At 35.6% G+C, this 16,110-nt stretch overlaps 1 pseudogene; it reads left to right on the forward strand.

The window, feature by feature from the left end:
- LOC103080550 (UDP-glucuronosyltransferase 2C1-like) overlaps positions 1-8,286 on the forward strand; it is a 37,219-nt pseudogene extending 28,933 nt beyond the window's left edge.
- The last annotated feature ends 7,824 nt before the right edge of the window (positions 8,287-16,110 follow it).

The following is a 16,110-nucleotide window of genomic DNA, read 5'->3' on the forward strand; positions in this document are numbered from 1 at the left end:
GTGAGGAAAGGACAATTTTCTCAACAAATAGTGCTTGTAAAATCTTGATATCCACATGCAAAGGAATAAAGTTGGACACTTACCTTAAAAAAATTAACTCAAAATGGATCAGAGACAAAATTTAGAAGTAAAAATATAATACTTTTTACTTTATATAATACTTTTACAAGAAAATCCTAAGGGAAAACTTCATCACAGTGTATTTTGCTATTTCATAGGTATGACACCAAAAGCACAAACAATAAAATAAAAAGTAAATAAATTGGACTTCTTCAAATGCAGAACTTTGTGCATCAAAAGGTACTATCAAGAAAGTGAAATACAATATACAGATTGGGAGACAATCTTTGTAAATCACATATCTGATAAGGAACTAATGTGCACAATACATAAAGAACTCCTATAACTCAACAACAACAAAAAATCAATTGAAAAATAGGAAAGTACCTGAATAGATACTTATCAAAAGAAGATACACAAATGGTCAAAAAGTACATGCAAAAATGCTCAAAATCATTAATCATTAAGGAAATGCAAATCGAAGAACCACTTCACACATTAAGATAACTATTATAAAAAATAAAAGAAAAATAGCAAGAAAAATAGCAAGAATGTGGAGAAATAGGACCTCATGTGTTACACTTCTGTTACCAAATGCAAGTTTGTATACCTGATGCACAGTGAGTCCAGACAAACCAAAACATAGGAGTTTGGAGCAGAGAAAGGTTTACTGCAAGTCCACGAAGGAGGTGGGTGGCTTGTGCCCAGAAAACCCTGAATTCTCCAAAGGGTTTCAAGAAAGCACTTTTAAAGGCAAGGTAAGAGAGGTATGTGGTTAATTGTTGCAAACTTCTTGGTGTAGGACTGTACTTTGTTCTTGCCACTCTCCAAGTAGGTCAGGTCATGATGTTCCTGTAAACCTCTAACAAGACAAATATTATTTTCTGTTCTGTAACTTTTATCTCTATATTAATGGACTTTTAAAGGTCAGAGACTTGAGAATAGGCTATCCTGTACATTTCAGGCTGTAGCCAACATTATTTTACAAAAGGTGCAGAGCCAGCATGACCAACGCAGGAAACAGAACAGAAAGGTTAAAGTAAAAGAAACAGATCTAATATGAAATCAGATTTGTTCTTCTCTATTATACTCATAAGAGTGCAAAATGATGTATCTGCTCTGAAAAACATTTTTGTTGTTCCTCACTGAGTTAAACATAGAGCTGTTATATGCCCCGGTAATTCTAATCCTGACTATTTATGAAGAGAAATTGAAATCAGGGACTCAAACAGATATTTGTACAACAATGGTCACAGCAACATTGTTCACAATACCAGAATGAATGAAGAAAATGTGATATATGCACAAAATGGAATATTATTCAGCCTTAAAAAGAAAGGAAATTCTGATATGTTACAACATACGTTAACCTTGAAGACATAATGCTAAGTGAAATAATGTTGTCAGAAGACAAATACTGTATGATTCCACTTATATCAGATACCTAGATTAGACAAATTCATGGAGACAGAAAGTAGAACAGAGGTACCAGGGGCTAGGGAGTGGGGGGAATAGGGAGTTATTGCTTAATTATACAGAGTTTATGTAAGGAAGATGAAAACATTTGGGATATAGATAGTGCTTATGGTTACACATCACTGTGGATGTATCTAGTGCCACCAGATTCTATACTTACAATACTTTAAAATGATAGACATCATTATGTATATTTTACTATAATAAAAAAGGAAATACTTGATTCTAAGTTACTACCAAGTATATAACAAAGGTCAAAGCCCTAACAATTTCTTAGTGAGGTAAATGACATTCCTTCCCTTTGCCTCTGAAAACTTTGTTTCAAAATCCACTTTACCAGAATGGCCTAGTAATACCAATATACACTTGTTTCAGATACAGATTGTCTTTTATCTTCATCTACAAGTTAGAATTAACCTGATGATGATAGCCTGTCGACTAGGATTATTGCAAGCATTTGAAAACACTGTTGTGGTGTCAATGGTTTAAAAACATTCATTACTTGATCACTTAGGACCTCAGTTTGCTTGTGTATTACCTGGAATCATCAAACCTGATTAATTCTAAGTTAACTGCCTCCTTCTGATGGGATGTGATTCTAAAAGTTTTCTAACAGAGTAAATGTACTTGTCTTAGCAGGTTCTGTGGAGATACACAGGAAAAGAAACCAGAAACACTAGGAGCAAATACCCAGCTATATGGATGGATTCCACAGAATGATCTTCTTGGGTAAGGCCAAAGAGAAGCAAAATTAAATAATTTTGCTTAATTACGAATGAGGAATAATCTGAATGATTACTCAATAACAGATAAGTTGTATTCAAAATAAGAAAAAAAACTTAATTTCTTCTTCACATTTCTTCTGGAGCTTGTTAAAGAAAAACTTATTCATGACACTGGTTAAAGACTGTAAGGCACACTTCAGTCAAGACCACCATGATAAGTACAGTTACTACTGCAATGGACTTTTACAGTAAGACAGAGAGATTGGACTAAACTCTGCATGCAGAAAGAAAAGGGAAATTTATAACCAAAGTGCAGAGAGGGAGGTCAGTGGATGGAAAATCACTAGAAGAAACATCAGGGTCAAGGGAGGAAGCTGGCAAAACTAACCTAATCCGATTCTTGTTGACAGCAGGCCAGGGTGATCAGCCATCACTTGGGGGATGGTGAAAGAGGAAGCAACAGCTCAAAAGAGTGATCAGGTATCAGTACTGGGAGAATCTAGCTAAACTGACTTTAGAAGGATGGTTGCTAAAATTGGGTAATGCAGAGATAAACAAAAAGCCCCCAAATCAGGGTCTACTTGAAAAGAGAGTTCAGAGGAGCCTGACTACAGTTTGGTCAAATATGGAATCTTTGTCAAGCACTAACATAAATATGGTATTTATAATTCTTCCATTTATGATACAATCTCTCCCTCCTCAGAATCAGAGCCAAAGAAAGTACCTTTACATCAGGCTGTCATTATCTTTTGTACAGAATATTGCAACACCCTCCTGGCTTTCTGTATCCATTATCTTCCTCCTCTCTTCACTTTTCCCACAGTAGCTATTTGAAAAAAAATCTGATAAGCCATTTCACCATCTACAATATTATAAATGGTTCAAATTACTTATAATCAATTCAAAACCCAATTTTTAAAACAGAGTACTACATGAACTTGCCCAGGTCGATCTTTCTAGCCTGTTATGCCAACATTCTCACATTGAAACCCTGTACATCTCAACTCCATTTCCCTTATTAAAGCAAGCATTTGTTTTCTTAAAACGCTCCATTCCTTTTTATTAAAGTATTCTCACCCCAGCAACTTGTCCAATGTCAAGTACTCTCCATCGGTTAACTCTGCACAAACTTTTCACAGGTGTGGAATGATTTAATTGCTGGAATTACTAATTGCTGCTTAGCCTGGAATAATTAATTGCTGCTTTCTTTAGAGCCTATAGGAATTTATATATAGCCTCATGGCACAGAATTATGCAGAAGATGCTACCTAATTGAATTAATGATTTATAAAAGTGTCATGATTTTCTGTATCTGCAACTCTTACTAATGATATATATTTTATTTTTAGGTCATCCCCAAACCAGAGCTTTTATTACTCACTGTGGAACCAATGGAATCTATGAAGCTATTTACCACAGGGTCCCTATGGTGGGAATTCCCGTGTTTGGTGATCAGCATGATAATATTGCTTGTATAAAAGCCAAAGGGGCAGCTGTTGAATTAAACTTGCACATAATTACGAGTTCCAATCTCCTTAACACTTTGAACACAGTTATTAACAACCCTTAGTGAGTATAGACTATATTCTTTTCTGAGAAGCGTCGGTAGTTTAAAAGGAGTAAATGGTTTCATTCAGTTAAATTGATTACTTTTACATAATCACCAGGACATAACTAACATCAAATATGATTGTCTTACACTTCTCAAATTCTGTGAAAGTATTTAGATTCACCTACTGTTACTGGGTAATAGATTACAACCTCAAAGAAATACTAAATTTATTTAAAGAAACTAAACTGCTGTTAAGGAGACACAAATATTTTTATTAATACTTATTGTTTATCTCTTAAAAATGCAGATGATAACACTATAAAGAATTTAGGCAATATAAAAAAAGCATAGAGAAATAAAAATGAAAAGTCACTTAACTCTCCACATGCAGCTATAACCATCAGTATAGAAATATTACTTTAGGTATTTCCTCATGCTAATTTATAACTAGAAAAAAAAATACTTTTATAAAAATAGCATCATTCTACTTGTTAATTAAAAGCATCCTATATTGGTATATTTTAATTGAAAACAAGAGAAAGACAGTGAAGTAAAGTGTGTGAGACAGTGAGATCCAAATGGAGACATAGAAGACCTCAGCCTCTCTGTCCCCTGACAAAGATCAACAATTAGACACGACAGTACCCATAAACAAAAACATCTCTGGGAGAGCTCTAAAGTCCACTTAAGGAATTTTAGCAACACTGTGAAACTAAAAAATCCTGAGAATAAACACACAAAAACAGAATAAAGACAGCTTCATTTTACCCATATCATCCCATTTCCAAGCCGGCATTACTCAACACAAAGAGAGAACTCCCCAGCTAGAAAGAGTTTCTCAACAGGAAAGGGTGAGTCAAGTGACCAGGTTCTAAAGCCTTTTGGGGCATAGAAATAGAAACACAAATCCTAAATTGTAGCTACTACAAAGCTACAGATCTTCTAAAAGTATGGTACTGGCATAAAAACAGACACATAGACCAATGGACAGGATTGAGTGTCCAAAAGTAAACCCTCACATATAAGGTAAAAAAATATTTGACAAAAGAGCCAAGAATACTCAATAAGAAAACAGTAGTGTCTTCAATAAATGGTGCTGGGGAACCTAGATAGTTTCCTATAGGAGAATGAAATTGTACCCCTATCTTACATCATTTACAAAAATTAACTAGAAATGGATTAAAAACTTAAACATAAGACCTGAAACCATACAACTCCTAGAAGAAAACATAGGGGAAAAAAGCTCCTTGACAAGGGTCTTTGTAACAACTTTTTGGATATGCCAACAACAGCACAAGGAACAAATTCAACAAGTGGGCTACATCAAATTTAAAAGCTCCTGCACAGCAAAAGAAATGATCTACAAAATGAAAGAAAACATACAAAATGGGAGAAAATATTTGCAAATTAGATATCTGATAACGTTAAAATACAAAATATATAAAAACTCATATAACTCAAGTAAAGAAAAATTTAAAGATTAGTAGAGTTACTGAATAAACATTTTTCCAAAGAAGATGTACAAATGGCCAACAGATACATGAAAGGGGGCTTGACATCAGTAAGCATCAGGAAATGCAAATCAAAACCACAATGAGGGGCTTCCCTGGTGGTGCGGTGGTTGAGAGTCCGCCTGTCAATGCAGGGTACACGGGTTCGTGCCCAGCCCAGGATCCCACATGCCGTGGAGTGGCTGCGCCCGTGAGCCATGGCCACTGAGCCTGCGTGTCTGGAGCCTGTACTCCGCAACGGGAGAGGCCACAACGGTGAGAGGCCCACGTACCGCAAAAAAAACAAAAAAACACCACAATGAGATATCACCTCATACCTATTAGAATGGCCATCATCGAAAGAAAAAGTATAACAAATGTTGGTGAGGAAGTGAAGAAGAGTGTTGGTAGGAATGTAAATTTCTGTAATCACTATGGAAAATAGGATGGAGCTTCCTCCAAAAATTTAAAATAGAACTACTACATCATTCAGCAATGCCACTTTGGGGTATACATCTAAAGGAAATTACAACGGAATATGGAAGAGATACCTGCATTTCTATGTTCATTGTAGCGTTATTCATAACAACTAAGATATAAAAACAACCTAAGTATCCATCAATGGATATATGGATAAAGAAGATGTAGTATATGTATGTAAAGAGATATATTCAGCAAAGAGAAAGAAGGAAATCCTGCCATTTGTGCAACATGGCATTGTGCTAAGTGAAATAAGTCAGGCAGAGAAAGTCAAATACTGTATGATATCACTTATATGTGTAATCTAAAAAGTCAAATTCATAGAAACTGAAAGCAGGTTGGTGGTAACTAGAGTCTAGGGGGTTGGGAAGTGAAGAGATGTTGGTCAAAGTGTACAAACTTTTAGTTTGAAGTGAATAAGTTATAGGGATATTTGTACTGCATGGTGATTAGCTGTGATTATAAATAAATAAAAATATTCTCAACAGCAAGTGATTATATTTATCATTTTAGTGTATTTCAAATAAATCAAGTATATTCTTGGGGAAAAATAAGCTATATTAAAATTAAAAGAATTGTCACAGTTGGAGAGATTTTTTTTATATTAGATAAATTCTTACTAAAATTTTCTTATAATTCTATGTACAAATATTTACATTAGAGTTTAGAATAATTACTTTTTAAATATTTCCAATTTTGGTCAATATAGAATGACTTTTCACTATAAAGTCACTTTTAAACTTCCTATTCATGTCACTTAAACATCACATCTTAATTTTTGTTTGCTGTATTATCATTATAACATGTTCGAAACTTACAACATACACATTTTGTCCATGACCAAAATTTCGAATAACATGTAGCCTTAGTTTCTGTTTATTGCAGTGTCTCTATTCCTGGAGGATTTTCTTTTTCATTAATTTTTTATCTGACAGATATTTTGTTTTTGTGTCTTGGAGGGTTTCTTGTTGCTATTTCCTAGTTTCCTTGAGATATATTCAGAAGTACTTATTCCTTAAATTCTTGGTATTAAGAAAGGCCTTTTTTTTTTTTGGCGGTATGTGGGCCCCTCAGTGTTGTGGCCTCTCCCGTTGTGGAGCACAGGCTCCTGACGCACAGGCTCAGTGGCCATGGCTCACGGGCCCAGCCACTCCGCGGCATGTGGGATCTTCCCAGACCGGGGCACAAACCTGCGTCCCCTGCATCGATAGGCGGACTCTCAACCACTGCGCCACCAGGGAAGCCCTATTTTTTTTTTTTTTTAAACCAAAGAGCAACAAGGATTTGATGTTTCTCTGATTTACCGTTCTCTTCCTCAAAACTTTCTACATGCTCTTCCACTATCTTGTACAATTTAATGTTCTATATTCTCCATCAATGATGACTGCACTTCATTGTGGGAGAATAACCTTCCTCCTTCAACTCCTTCACAGATACAAGGAAATCCTTTTTCTAAGTCAGCATTCAAAACCTTAAACCAAATCTTTGTCTGGTCTTTGTTCCGTGACAGAAGTTAGAAGGGTTAGCGTTCTAGCTATTGCCATTGTTCTATCTCAACACTGGCACTTGCATCCCTCCGTAGCTTGAAGCAAAGATTCCAGCATCTACTCCCTTTCAGGCCCACTTCTTGCCCAGAGGGTCACATGAAGCTTATTGGTTTCATCTGGAATGTCAGGGCCATGAAGATCACAGACTGAAACCATTTCCCGTTACTATTGAAGACTAACTCCTTGCTAACACTGACACTCCAGACAGAAGCTGGGGAAGGGCGGAGTGGTGGGGGGAAGGGTTCCTTTTTCATAAGCTTTCCTCTCATTGCTTCTTCTTGTCACTATCATATTCCCAATACCACACTCAGCAAATGAGACCAAATTTTGTATTCTCAACCTACATATTCTACATTCCTATTTCTGAACTTTCAAAATGCTATTTCCAGTTAGAAATTCTTTTCTCCCTGCCTCCAATCATTACTGAGACTATGAAACATCCAACTGATAGGCCACCATATCTAGAAATATCTCAAGAGGAAACAAACTTTCATATGCATTCTGACTCTTGGTGATATCATTTATGACACAACTTATTATATAATTATGTAATATACTTTTAATAATATATAACAGTTTTAGGTATATCATGTCCTTAAATTTTTCAAGTTGCTATCTGTATATTCAATTTTAGCTATAAAGAGAATGCTATGAAGTTAGCAAGAATTCACCATGATCAGCCTATGAAGCCTCTGGAATGAGCAGTCTTCTGGATTGAGTTTATCATGCACCATAAAGGAGCCAAACACTTTCAGCCAGCCATCCACAACCACACCTAATACCAGTACAATTTTTTTTATGTGACTGGGTTCCTCCTAGCATGCGTGGCAACTTTTATATTAATGATCACTAAATTTTGCCTGTTTTGTGGCTGGAAGTTTGGTAAAACTGCGAAGAAGAAAGAGAGTAGTTTTTTTTTAATGGTTCAGCTGGAAACTTTGGTAGGATTCATCTGAATTAACCCAGCCACTGATTAGAATAGATTCCTCTCCTACTTCCCCAGGTTCTTGTCCATTCCTCAGCTTAGCAAGTCACAGATCAAAGACTCACCCCAAAAATATGCCACATGATTCAGAATTAAGGTTTAAACTAATCTGCTCTTTAAAAGAGAATATAAACAATTAAACACATGGAAGTTACTACCATTAAAGTCTCAGTGCTTTATTTATTTCTTTCAGTTCAACCAATTGAGATGCTGTTTGAGACCTTAGGAACATAATGATTAATTCTATTTTCAGTACTGTTCATGTTGAATATTTCCTAAATAACATCGTTTTGGGTCCAGTGTATAAGAATTATTGCATATTATCTAAAGGAACTAGACAAGAAGTAATGTAAAATATTACTCTAGCCATAGCTTCCCTTCTTGGTCAGGAAGATCAAGAAACTGTCAGGGTTTCTACTCTGCAGTAAAGCAGATTTTACATCAATTTCCTTTCATATGACACATCAGACTTTGTCCCTCTTGGAATACAAAACACTATTTTTGGTCTTTGATTTGAAGATTTCCCTTCATTTTGATATTAATAATGATAGTACTTCATTTGTATTGTAACACTTCGTGGCTTCGGAGAACTAGCTGATGATCATTTGTTAGCACGGTTGATGATATGATGGAGCAGAAGTAAATGATTGGAATTTAATTCTTACCCTTTTAAATTAATTTAAAAGTTTATTTAATTCTTTCCTACATTAATTTTACTTACAATGTACATATTTGAAAAGAAGAAGCAAACTACTTAAGAGCCACTCTGCAAATACTTTGGGAAGAAAATGTATTTCTCAGAAATGCTATTTTCTATGGGTATGATTTCTCCATCAGAAACTCAAGAGTTTGCCCATTTCTTCCTTTTCCTTTGTCCCATCACTTCCCCTGGTCCTCTCATGAAATGTACTGGGACCGCTGTAATAAGCACAAGTACCTAGGCTTCTTATTAACTAGCATCAGTCAGAAACCTGCAGTAAACATGAAGATACAAGTTCAATTTTAATAAAAATAAAGAATATATTTTCCTTTCTTTTCTAAAAAGTCTATCTTCCACTATGTTTGCCAGTGTTTTGCCCTTGAGGTCAAAATACTATTTAACTGTGATGGTATTACATAGTAGTAACCAAGTTCATTAAATGATTTACCACAGAGTTTGAAATTTATAACCCAAGTTTAAGAGGCCTAAAATTATAGCTCTATCTTAGAATAGTTATAAATCATTTGGGCAATTATCTTCTTGGTTACAGGAATAGTGGCACAAATAAGAACAAGATAAAGATAAATTTATTCTTAGATGTGGAATTAACTATGAAGAGATATATGAAAAAAGATATTTTCTCAATTTTATGAGGTTTTGAGATAATTAACTAATTATAATGCTTTAAGGTATATATTTTGAAAAATGTAAACACAATTCTGCCTTGTTTACAATCTAATTAATGTAATCGAAGCAATAATTTACCATAGTGCTAAATCATTTATTCTGGCAATGAGATAATGTTATTTCCTAAAATACTCTTTAAAATCGTAGTTTAATCTTTGGTTATTTTATACCAATGTCAAGATATCCCTTCACTTTTTTCATCACTATCAAATGATGTAACATAAAGGAGTTTAAGTAAACTCAAGATTTGGATACCTTGTTAGCAACTTCTGAGTTTATTCAAAAGAACTACCCTGGCAAATAAACAAATATATTCTATCTTGCAGAGACCAAAGCTTTTCTTAAACACAAATATTTACCTATTTAAATCATCTATACATTACTATATTAAATATATTAACAATCTGGTAATAAGTTTAGGTGTGTAGAAGCTAAACCTTTGTAACATATCATATTTTTTCTAGTTTAAGTTTTAATAAGAACATATTTTTCAGGAGTTTGATGACCTCTGGCTTTTCTAGTCAGTTAAAATAACATGTCTTAAAATACTTTATTTTTAAACTATTTACTATTCATATGTGACTATATTATGAAATCCTGCTCAATTTTCTTCTGTATCATGACAATTGAAAACGGTAATAGGTAGATGCAATTATTTTGTACATTACATGCATACATATGTGAATACAAAGTCACTTTCTATACATCACAAAAAAAAGTGATTTATATTTTATGTTTTGATTTTCAAACTTGCTTGTTTTTTACAATGAAGGATTTGTTTCTGTTATGTTCTACATTTTTTACCAAAAATAATGATTCACCTGTATCTCAGATTTAACATACTACCTAATTTAGGAGGATATTAACTGTATTTTAAACAGTAATACATTTGGGACTTAGAAGCGTCTGCTGCCTATAAAATAGAGAACCATAAATTCTGCAATGAACACTGAAACCCTACCAACCTGCTTCTCAATTTCACTTCCTCCCCAGGTTGTTTGCTTCTGAATTCCATTCCAATTCTACTGAAGTTCTAGATTCCGGCTCTAAACTTAGCCAAAGAGGCTGAGATCCTAATCTCTCATTGTCAGTTCCTGCCATTCATGTCCCCCAGAGACAACCTTTAATACACTCAGATGAAGTCTTCTATGATATCAGCAATCCATATGACACCATGAAATGAAGGTGCCTTTCACCCTTAAAGGAATTGTCAGATGATAAAATTATGATCTTTTCATGAAGGAAAGCCACCCCACTATACTGGAGATCATTTGCCCTCATTAACATGCCTCAATTTAGGACTTGTCTCCTTTCCAGGACTCCTAGACATAAAGTCTCATCATGCAGATTATGATAGGGGAGATCCTAAAACTCATGGAGAGTTTGCAATAAACTAGATCTTTCTTCCTTTTTTGAGATAAAACTGCTATTTCATCGATAATTACTAAGAACTGAGGGAAGATTCACTGTCCAGGTGTCATGATGGTATCATCTTACCTGTGTGAGAGGTAGAAGAAACCACTTCTGGTACTATTACTCCTGCACCATCCCTTTGCAGTTAGCGGCCATCTTCCATTCCAGTCTTCACAAAACCCGATGCAATACCTCTGGAGAATCCTAACATGAGAAATGTGAATTTATCCATTACTTTCATATGTTTACAAAGCAAGATGATGAAGATGTTGTTCCCAAATTAGTTGCTACTCTTAGAACCTCAAAAAGTCATATATGGAGAATATTATCTGCCAATGTTTATTACAGAACAATGGCTCCACAAGCAAACCATGCTCATTTCAGAAGGACTGTGAATGTGGACTTGATCATGGAGCAGTCCCTCATTCCTGGGTCCATACAATAGCTTGCTATAAGGTGCTATTCAGTTTTCTTCTTCTTACTAGAAAGTATAAAGCAATCTTGACCTGCATGTTCCATGTTCTTCCTCTGAACATTTCTTAGGACATCTATTCTCTAATTACTTAGCTCCTTTGTGATGCAGCACATCTCAACCTAAATCAGAAATTGTTTCCAATTACAATTCCAGATGACAATAAATAAATTTATAAAATAAATAAATAAAAAGACTCACAGGCCTCCACAGAGAATACTCAATGCATTGCCTTTTTTAAAAAAAAATTATTTATTTTATTTATTTATTTTATTTATTTATTTTTTGGCTGCATTGGGTCTTCGTTGCTACACATGGGCTTTCTCTAGTTGCCGCGAGCAAGAACTACTCTGTTGCGGTGCATGGGCTTCTAATCGCGGTGGCTTCTCTTGTTGCAGAGCACGGGCTCTAGGAATGTGGGCTTCAGTAGTTGTGGCTCGTGGGCTCAGTAGTTGTGGCTCACAGGCTTTAGAGAGCAGGATCAGTAGTTGTGGTGCACGGGCTTAGTTGCTCCGCGGCATGTGGGATCTTCCTGGACCAGGGCTCAAACCCGTGTCCCCTGCGTAGGTCAGCGGATTCTTAACCACTGTGCCACCAGGGAAGCCCTGTGATTCTTTTTAATCACACAAACTAGATATCTTCACAAAAGGCCAAGTGGAAGCCACTGAGATTTTCTGCTCCTCACTCCCCATCAAGATAATAAATCACAAGCACTGCGATATCTCTGGGGGATTTTCAGGTATTAGTGCTACCATCAAAAACTTGGAAGATACAGAGGTGGAGATCCTTACCACAACCTCATTTGACACACATGTTTGGAGTACTAAAAGTTAGATGGGTCATAGAAATGACTATAATTTATCACAAACTTAATTAGTTACTAATGCCAATGAAAGGTGCAAGTTCAGGGCTTCCCTGGTGGCGCAGTGGCTGAGAGTCCGCCTGCCGATGCAGGGGACGCAGGTTTGTGCCCCGGTCTGGGAAGATCCCACATGCCGCGGAGCAGCTGGGCCCGTGGGCCATGGCCACTGAGCATGCGTGTCCGGAGGCTGTGCTCCGCAAAGGGAGAGGTCACAACAGTGAGAGGCCCGCGTACCACAAAAAAAAAAAAAAAAGTGCAAGTTCAGAGGCAATATATTTAGTGAAGCAAATCAACACAGCCCCTGTACCCATCAGGTACTCAGCTATTAATCTGGAAAATGCTTTTCTCCCCTACCCCTAAAAACAAGGATAATAAGTGTCTGGATTTAATGTGGCAATATATACCAATATACAATATTCAGAGGGTGAAAATATTTGTTACCCATATAAATGCTTACCAGGGGGCATCCACTGCAAAAAGGAAAAACAAAAAACCAAAAAAACAAAACAATGACTAGATGGACATGACAATCCGTCCTGTGAATTTTAGTCATTTTATTTTCCCAGCCTCCCTGTTTCCTTCAAGATAGGACTACTTACAAAATGACCATGGGAGCATGGGCTACATAACATGTACTTCACCTTCTCAGGACTGAACTAGCTGTTGTCATTGTGTATGTCTAATATTCTAATAGCTAAAACCAATATTCGGCTCCAAATATTGAGCACCATTCCCTGAGGGGACTAGCCACCTAGTGGGTGTTAAAACAATACAATGAACTCGTTCCAGCATGGAAGGGTCATGTTTGGTCCTTGTAGGGTGATACACATATTCAGAGTACATATTTGCCCTTTCCTACCTTCAGCTTTTGTTCCAGGACAACTAATCATAAATTTAGTGAATGCCTTTTCCATTGTGATGGTATACCACACATTACCTCTGAATAGGGACCACATTTTACAACAAAGGAAGCATGAAGATGAACTAAGTGTGCTTAATATATGTGTTACATTGAGTTTTCAATTTTAAACTTAGGTTACTGCAAAAACACAATTAATTGAGAGGTAGCATGAAGCATGAAGCAGTAGAACCAAGAAATCCTATAGTAAGATCTGACAATTAAAATTTTATTTCCTTAAAAAGCTAAGTGGCTAAAGAAACAAAAAAGAAAGGACAGGGGTATAAGACAAATCTCTGAATTGTTCTAACACCAAGTGTTTTCTGCTTACTAGTGTTTCTTAAGGAAACACAGGGAGCCCAGTACCTGGATTCCTCAGTGAGAATAGCTTGGATATGGTGTGCTAAGTTAGGCTTTTATACTAGCTAAACACTGAATGTTGTTGTGACATCTCATCTTCTTTGGTTCAAAAATATTTAATTGTGTTACATCAGTAGAGTTGCATCATTACTTTTAAATGCATCTGTGTTTGTCATATTCTTAACTGTCCATTGAGAGGTGGTCATCTATTTATCAAGATAGCCAAAATTCACTTAGGGTAATATAAATCAGTAAATGAGCTTAAAGCCAAATAATTTCACTTCCATACAAAACAATTATAAGTAAATGGTAATAAGCAAACAGAATGAGCCATAATTTGTAAAATTTTGAAATACACACAATTTGCCTAATCACTTGAAGCAATTGACCTGACATATTTGTGGACTGGTCAACTAAAAGCTGAAAGATGACATCTTCTGGAGGCCTGTTCTAACTATAGGGGTCAGTATAGGATGTCGTCTCCTCCACAAGCAGAATACATAAGTCTGGAACCAAGAGGTAGCCTCTAATATTATTACAAGATATAAATCCTGCAGCAATTTTTGCTTCCAGTCTCCAAGACATTAGTGCTCAGTGGATCTGAGGGTCTTATTGTATAAAGAAGGAGTGCATTCATTAAAAACAATTCTGTGAAATTGGAAGCTGAGCCTCTGTCCTTTGTCTGAACCGACAGGCGGAGAAGGGAAATAAGCAACAGGGAAAATAGAACTTTGCTGAAAAGTGAATGAAGAGCACTATTTTGGGAATCCAGGAGATTCACTGAGATACATCTTAATGTCCCCATGCCCATTAATTACTGCCAATGGGAAACCACAGCAGCCCAATACAAGCAGTACTACTAAGAACTTGGCTCTATAACCACACCCTTCTCTTAACCTAAAAGTTTGGATTGGTAATAGATCTGATACTTGCTAGCCCCAGAATTCTGTATTATACCTTGATAATTCCCCTAAAACCTGATTAGAGGTCTAGAAATAGTTACATATTTAACATTAAATTTTTTGACTAAGTACACTTCCAATCAAAGTACTAAAAAAAGCAAATACTGGAGAAGATATTAACATAATATGTGGGCTTGTGGCCTTTACACAAAATGTGTTTCTATAGTAAAAGTCTTTACAATAGATAACCATTTGTCCAGTGTTCTGTTCAATGATAATAAGACCCAATTATGGCTAGCAGGTATAAAAAGTCCCAAATCCTACGCTGAACCACAAATATCTCTTTGTGAGAATAGAGGATGTCAAGGAAACATGGAAAAGAAAAAGTAGTAAAATGAAAAAGAGAAAAGATCATTAGCTGTGTTTGTGCTTATAAACCCAAATACCTAGTTCTCTGGGAAAATTATGAGTGCCTTTGGTCTAGATCTAACTGCTTCTCACACTCCTTAACATACATCCAAAATTGACTACCAGAGACCGAGGTGCTGAACACATCTGTGGTGGTAGTAACATCATTGAATATGTTTGTCAGTAATCATTTAACTGTGCACATAAAATGAATGTGTTGTATTGTTTATAAGTTATACCTCAGTAAAGATAATATAAAAAGGAAAAATGCATGCACTAAAAAATTATTACAATGTATGCTATTATAAAACCCATGGTAATTTAACCTTTAAATTACATAATCTCACCTGCCAAACTTGGAAACATATAATGTTTGCAGTCTTTGTGGAGGAAATGTTTAGTTGAATATTAAATTGTCTATAAAAGTGGATTCTAAGTGAGAAATAAGGGTGCACATTTTCTTTAGCTTTGTTTCATAAACTCATATTAGTCCAGAGATAATGTTGACTAGATGTTTTGCCCAGTAGTTCATACCAGAGGAGTAAAAGCCACCATCCTGATGATCTATGGACAAAATCTTCCAATCATTAACAAGCATAGTGTTCTGGTCCCATGAAATAATAAGGCCAATCATCAGATATATAGTCAAATTTTTATCTCATTAGTGATCTTATGAAATAGACTACAGAGCTGTTGAAAATGTTTGCCTGATGTGAGGCAGTTATTAATTGGCATTTCCAATTTTAACTCTCCCACCTATATAAAAATCATTTTCCAAATCTTATGTATCTCTAAGGAATTAATGTACTGTTAGAAAAACGTTAGTTAGACAAATTTATGTGCTTAATATACTAGTAATGTGGCAACTTGAAACACCAGGAAGAGCATTGTGAACAAAGTTCTTATGAGCATCAGAGTGACTTAACAAAGATACTTCTCTTCTTAAAACAAAGCAAAGAGATGTAAACTCTCTGGCCTTCATTACTTGGAGAGATGTGGAAGAACTAATTCACTAAAATTCACTAAAAGGAAATCCTGAGAGCCTACCCAGAAGAAAAGTAAATCAATCTAACAATTTTATCAGACATAGAAG

Source organism: Lipotes vexillifer, unplaced genomic scaffold (genome assembly GCF_000442215.2).
Source record: "Lipotes vexillifer unplaced genomic scaffold, Lipotes_vexillifer_v1.1 scaffold1103, whole genome shotgun sequence".
NCBI classification, from domain to species: Eukaryota; Metazoa; Chordata; class Mammalia; order Artiodactyla; family Lipotidae; genus Lipotes; species Lipotes vexillifer.